Consider the following 7,442-nt stretch of genomic DNA (forward strand, 5'->3'; position numbering starts at 1 on the left):
GTTATGTGCTAAATATCAACTTGCTTTATTTTATATGATGTATTTGTTTTGATAGTGTGTTTTATATGGTGTATTTTTTTAATAGTCCTGACAGAACCATTGAAGTCTTGTTACAAATGCAGAAGATAATCTTTCAGCTACCGTACCAAATTGAGAGAAATGCAACGGGTAAGCTTCTTTCAAAAATATATTTATATAAATTAATCATATTTTCATTTTAAATATACAACTGCTTTTATTTTAGAAATTTCATTTCATGAACAAGAAATATTTGATATTTGTCCATGTTTGTTAGATTGTTTGTTTAGAATGTTCATGAACAAATTTAAGGTTTGCTTGTTCAATAGATTCTTTGCAAAATATGTTCACGAACATAGCTTGTTTAAAGCTCGATAAGCACTAAACAAACGAACATGAACCAAACATGAACCAAACAAGAACACCCTTAAATTAAACGAACCAAACATGAACACAAATAATAAAGCTCGAATCAAACACGAACCAAACATGAACAAGCTAATGTTAAACAAACACAAACACTAACATACTCAGCTCGGCTCAGTTAGTTTGCAGCCCTATGTACGATGTGCTTATAAAGAGGACTTCAAAAAATCCTAAAAACTCAATTTCAGCACCCAGAATCGTCTTGGATGATCTCAGGATCGTCCAGTACGATATGTAGAATTTGACCTGATAGGTCTGGACGATATTAGGATAGTCCAGGACGATATTAGGATAGTCCAGGATGATTAGTACAAAAAATGTACATATCATCCAGATGATATTTGTATCGTCCGGGACGATGTAGAAGAGAAATTATGGTATTTCGTCCTGACCATTTTGGGAAAATCAAGTATGTCGGCAAACATCGGCCAGGACGATATACATATCGTCCAGGACGATATGATTGAGAAATTTAACCATAATTAGTCCCTTAATCACATGATGAATTTAAGCATGATTTGTTTTGATCTTCCTGGATGATCCAGATCGTCTGGGATGATTAGAACAAAAATTAAATATTAAAATCTTTCCTAAATTGTCCTTGTCTGCTCTTTTCCAAGATCATAAAGGATCGTCCTGGATGATCCAAAATCGTCAAGTACGATTAGTTCAAAACATGATCTTCTAGATTTGACTAGATCTCACTCCCTTGAGTGTGTGTGCATGGTCACCAAGCAAGCATACACCCTTATAAGACTTGACTCAAGAAATCAAAAATTGCATCAATGAATATTACAAACCCTTTTACAACATAACATTATTCAACCCAATCTTGAGCTCTGATTCTTTATTTGATGTTGCATGGTATTCCTGAAATATTAGTATACTCACAAACAAACATATTTTGTAAATACAAGTAAACAATAGAAAGAGAGCCATAATGTTTCTTATCATCAAAAACATAAACTCATAAGTTTGAGTTGCAACATTATGATGGGGATTTTATTTTTTTAAAAGTATTATTGCTTTAAAGTTTAATTCAATTTAATTTTTATTAGAAAATTATTTTGAATTTTATTTAAAGTATTTATTTTATTTTTATTAAAACACACATATGAGCCTACACGTTAATATAGAAAGGTAGAATACAAATCTTTAAGCAAGATCAATGACTCACTATGATACAAAGTGCTACAATAAAAAAATAAATAAATTTGAAAGTCTTTAATCCCAACTAAGTATATTAATAATAAAAAAACCAATGAAAATTTTGTGGGAGGAAAAAGCCAACCCCAAAAAATGTATATTAACCATAAGAAATTCAGCCTAAATCTCCTACAAAAAGATGAACTACTAGATTGATATATATCAAAATTAATTTAGTACCTCTATAAAGCATATTCTTGAGAACCACCAAAAACCTTAAAACAAGCTTGAGGATCAAAGCATATACAATAACAATTCAAAAACAAAAAAATAAACTTGTGAAGTCTAGTTGGAAACCTGTTAAACAAACCATCAGCATAGATCATAATAAAAATAAAAGAACATCTGTATAAATTTAAAAATAATTAGTTGAGAGGATGAAAAGAAACAACCAATACAATAAAGGTCAACCAAAATAGCAAAACAATAAAACTCCTACATACTCAAAAAAATCTTATCAGCCAAAAACAAACCCAATAGAGCCCCTCTTGACAAACCAAAAGATCCCCATCCATCAAACATAACCCTTCCACCACCCACATAAATAGAATATAACATATGGAAGCCTATTTTTATCAAGCCTAATAAGGCCTTTTAATAAGTTAGGAAAATTATTGTAAGTAAGATCCATAATTAGCTAACCAGTCCAAGCAAGTGTTTCCCACCCTAAGGATATGAGACATATGGAAATTAAAAAGAACCAAGAGCCACTTAATATCACATATAAAATAGAATCAACCAAGGCTACAAATATTATTTTCAAAATCCTTCAAAAAATGAAGGCTATTAGTAGCATCTACCTCAATCCAAATGTAAGTTATTCCAAGGGAAAGATATAGCTTAAGACCATATAACAATAAAAAATAGCTCAAAATAAATAACAGTACAACATAAATAATTAGCATAAGACATAATATTGCTACCAAATGAACCCATGATAATACCACCACAACCACGACCAGAACTTTTAACAAATACATTTATATTAAGTTTAAAAATATGTGGTTTGGCCTTAATCCAATAAACCAACTTGGGCTCTTCAGTACCTTTATTAGCATGTAGAATAATACAAAATTTTTTAGCCATAAAAAAACAACCCCTAAATATTTTAATGCCCAAAAGATTAAAAGAAAAGAGCTTCAGCACTTTTTTTTTATTTTATTAATAATGTACCAATGGTTCATGCTAATATTATTAAAATAATAATCATTTCTAGGAAGCCATAAAAACCACATAATAAGAGTTGATTTTGCATTCTAAATGTGACCTTTAAAATTGATAAACCAATTGTTCAGCATATTAGGGATACTAATATTACCACATAAATAATAAAATCTAAACATATCATTGAAATAAATCCATAATTTTTCAATAATAGGGCTAGAAATAAACACATGATGTATATTCCCTACGTGGGAGTAACATTGAGATCTTGAGGGTAAAATAAAACCTATAGACACTAAAATATCATTAGTGGGGACATACCTGTGCATAACTCTCCAAATTAAGACCGCAATAGATGTGGCAATACATTTATGATAGATCATGGAGAACACCAAAGAAATAGTGTTTTAAATTTTAAGAAAATTCCAAGCCTCATTAAGTCTAAAAATACAAGTGTTGGAAATCTTAAATAATAAACAATCATCAAATTGACATTATGAGGGATATTCAAAATATGAATAACTACAAACTTAAGGATCACCTCTGCTAATTTATTATAATCCCAATTATTGTCAGAATTAGAATAACTCATTTTAGTAGTTGAAGTTGAATTCATGAAGAGTAAGGAATTTATATAAGATAAAACTAACCTATTATCTTGTAAAAAAAAATTACTTCGACCCTAACCCTGTGGGATCAGTTTCTTCAATTCCCATTTCATGTTATACAATGTCTTCCAAACCTTAGAATCACATTTTTTATAAATGCACATAGTAGGAAGTTTTATATTACAATACTTAGAAGTCATAAACTTAGCCCACATGCTTTTTTTGGCACAAAAATGAAACCATAGTTTAATAGAAAAATTATGAGATAAATCAATCATACTTTTACATTCCAAACCATTTTCCTCAATCACCTCACAATAATTACTGCAAGAAGACAAAAGTAGTTAGGAATGATTGGGGGTATCCCCTCCAAAAACTAATGAAAAACTCTCTCCAACTAGTTACAAATCACAAGAGTAGGTTGAATTATTTAGAGAATGTAGATAGGTAAAGAGCACATGACACTCTTGACAAGAGTTAATCTCCAGCCAAAAGTTAGCAAATTAATATGAAAAGGTCCCAGGAAATTTTGAATAGATGATATAAGATCATCAAAAAGAAAAGTCTTCTTCTTGCCATTGTTTATAAGAACCACCAAGTATTTTAAAGGAAAGTAAGTTTTCATAAAACAAGTAATACCTTTAATATTATTAATATGATCCTAAGGTGCTTTTTTGGAAGTAATAAAACAACTCTTATTGTAATTAAGAAAAAGACTAATAATATTCTCAATTTTTTGTAAAAATCTCATTAGAATATTAATCATAATCAAATAACCATTAGCAAATATAATAATATCATCAATAAAGATTAAATGGAAAATAGGAATACCACCCAAAGTCATATAGGACAAATTTGGGTGATTATCATAAGGATTTATAATTCCTCTAGAAAGATTTTCAGTAGTTTATATTTAATTCTTAGCCCCTTTATTATTCACTAAGGCATGAAAGTACTTAGTGTTATTATCACCCTCAATAAGATGCTTAGAACCTTTTTTTTTCAAAAAATCTCTTCAAGTGCTTGAAATTTAAATAGGGAGGTTTTAACATTGTTCAGGAGCTTAAAGTTCTCGTAAGTGTAGTCATTTTGAAAATTAATTTCCGTCAGATTCACCATATATTCAGCAACCAATATATTATATAAAACATATTTAAAAATATTTATATTCAACCAATTTATTTTGAAATTCAACCTCTTAAGTTTCAACCAAAGTCTGTTCATTCCTTGTAAAGAATTATCAGGATGCAAAGGGGCTTGCCAATTGTCATGAACCATAGTTAAACAAAACTATCTAAAAGCCACATATTTTGAAATTTGAAATTAGAAGGGCAGTCTCTATGAACCCACTTTATACAAATAAGAAGGGCAGAGTGATTGGAAATAGTTCTACTAAGGTGCTCAACATGAGTACTAGTATAGAAATTGATTTTTTTATTATTAAAAAGCACACAATCCAAATGTTTCTAGAAATTACTATGATTCCAAGTGAAAATATTACTAAAGAAACTAATATCAACCAAATAATAATCCAAAATCATATTATTAAAATCTTCCATATACTGGTAAATAGATTGAGAACCACCAAGTTTTTAAGAAGGTCTAAATGTTAAAGAGCTAGTCTCAAAGAAACCATCAAGAAAATTTAGAAAAAGCCACATAAAAGAAGGAAGCTCAACATTTAAACTGATAAAACTTGATATGGAAATTAATAACTTGGTTAAAACCACCAATAAAATCAATAACCATAAGATCTTTCCAAACCACCCAAATCTTATTATAATTATTAGCAACAACATGATTAAAACCCAAAAAGTGACTAGTGGAAGGTAACTTAACAGCAGGAATTAATGACTCAAGCAAAACAAAAATAGTGATATTATGAATTCTATAAAGATTTTTAACTCTAATCCTAGAAGGGGGCAGTTGATAACTCTAACATTCCTTATAAGGGACTTAAAATAAAAAAAAAAAAAACATATTAAGAATAATTTGAGATCTAGTGCTACCAGGAGATTGCAAAATAAAATTTGTATTTCTCTTAGACGTCTTTCTTTGAACTTTGCTAAACTCGTGATTATTATCCTCCATATTATCATCATAAAAAAATTTTCATGTAGACACAATTTTCTTAGAAGATGTGGAATTAACAACATTAAATGAAGAATAATCCAAGGAATTTTTAGAGCCAATATCATAATTAGATACCTTAATAAATTCCCTTACTTCCACGTTATCATGCACATTAAAATTTTGGGCCATTAGGGGAGGGATTAAAAGCATCACCACTATCAGAACTAAGGAATTTAAATTCTACAATATTTTTATTAAAACCATAAGGCATTTGATCTAAGGCTATGTCATTATTGTGATTAGAAATTATCACACCAATTTGATCATCTAAAGATGAAGCAGCAATAATGATGGAGCATTGATTTTTCATAGTAGATGTTACATCCATTCCCTTAATAGTTACAAGTTATAAAGCATCCATATGATTCTTAATTAAAATAGCACTTAGAATAATAAAACCGTAATTAAAATTATTTTTAGGAGTAGTGTCAATCTATTGAGGTTCCTTTATGGGACCATTAGGTACATCAGTATCACATATCTCATTAGTATTGATAGGTGAAGAACTGACCAAATTATCAATTTATTTATAATTTTAAAGGATCCTTTAATTTATGAAGATGCGGATGCAAGCTAAAACATTCAGAAATACAAAGATTGTGCCTTTTATAATGGTTACAAAAGGTAGGAAAGTTTTCTAGAATTAGCCAAATACTATTAAGGTATTTTTAAGTGACATCTAATTAAACTAGCACATGAGAAATAGACAAATGAAAAATAGAATTTATAGAAACTACCAAAGGCCAAAAAGGCCCCAAGCCATACAGACCCACTACAACAACAGGAGAAAATTAAAAGAGAAGCATTGAAAAATCATAGAGAGTGAAATTGAAAGGATGCCCTAGAATCACCAGAGGAGACTCCATGGAGAGAATGATTGAATGAAACTTCTTTTATATATATAAATATATATATAATGAAAATTTGTAGCACATAAATTTTAAATATTTATTATACATAACATTTCATTTAATTTTAAAGCAAGACTTAATCACCCTTCCACACCATGAAAGTCAACTATATAGCATTCAAAGATAAAAATTTTGAATCAAATGCTCAAGGTTGATATCAGCTATTAACTAAATTCACGAAGACAACATCAATAACACATCAATGTGAATTCTCCCTCAAATGTTTCTTGGATACATATAGACCCTTACTTTATGACCCATGGACCGAGGAGGTAAGTTGGTATTACACTTAGACCTAACGATGCCACTATTTTCATGAGCGGGTAACAATCCCTAAAATATAATGATAATGTGTGACGTTCTTCTTCATATTAGATTTATAGATATAAACCATACTCTTACCAGTATACCATCCCACATCTTCTTTGGTACTCATGCTCTGGATTTACACAAGTAACTTATTATATTAAAGTATCAAGCCGTAAACATATAATCTAACATGCTCGTCATGCCTGCCCTTCACCATGTTTGTTGGGAACCTCATTCAATGGAACAATAGTACAAAGAATCTAATTGAATGAAATTTCTTTTATTTTTGGAAACCCACAGAGGGGCTTACACATTAAATCCATTCATTTCATTTTTGAAAGTTAGAAAATTAGTTCCCTTTTTTATTGAAGAAGTGCAATTTGCATTAAGAAGAAAAAAAACTAATTACAATTATCAAAAGAATGACATTCTTCCTTGATTAAATTCAACAACAAGGAAGGAATATCATCAAAAGAAAAACTATGAAAGAAAAAACTACTATCTAATGCCAAAGTAGCATACAAATTGGCTACCTTATTACAATTTCTATAAGCATGTAAAAAAAACTTTATTAAATTCATTCAGGAAGAAGGAATCTCTTACCGAACTGATATCCATAAGCCATTTATTCTGCTTTAAAGAATTTTGGAGGTAAGTAATAACATTG

At 29.5% G+C, this 7,442-nt stretch overlaps 1 pseudogene; it reads right to left on the reverse strand.

Annotated features, from left to right (window-relative positions):
* Window positions 1-6,682: 6,682 nt before the first annotated feature.
* On the reverse strand, window positions 6,683-6,992 carry LOC110114046 (annotated as a pseudogene).
* Between the last annotated feature and the right edge of the window lie 450 nt (window positions 6,993-7,442).

Source organism: Dendrobium catenatum, unplaced genomic scaffold (assembly GCF_001605985.2).
Source record: "Dendrobium catenatum unplaced genomic scaffold, ASM160598v2 fragScaff_scaffold_839, whole genome shotgun sequence".
NCBI classification, from domain to species: Eukaryota; Viridiplantae; Streptophyta; class Magnoliopsida; order Asparagales; family Orchidaceae; genus Dendrobium; species Dendrobium catenatum.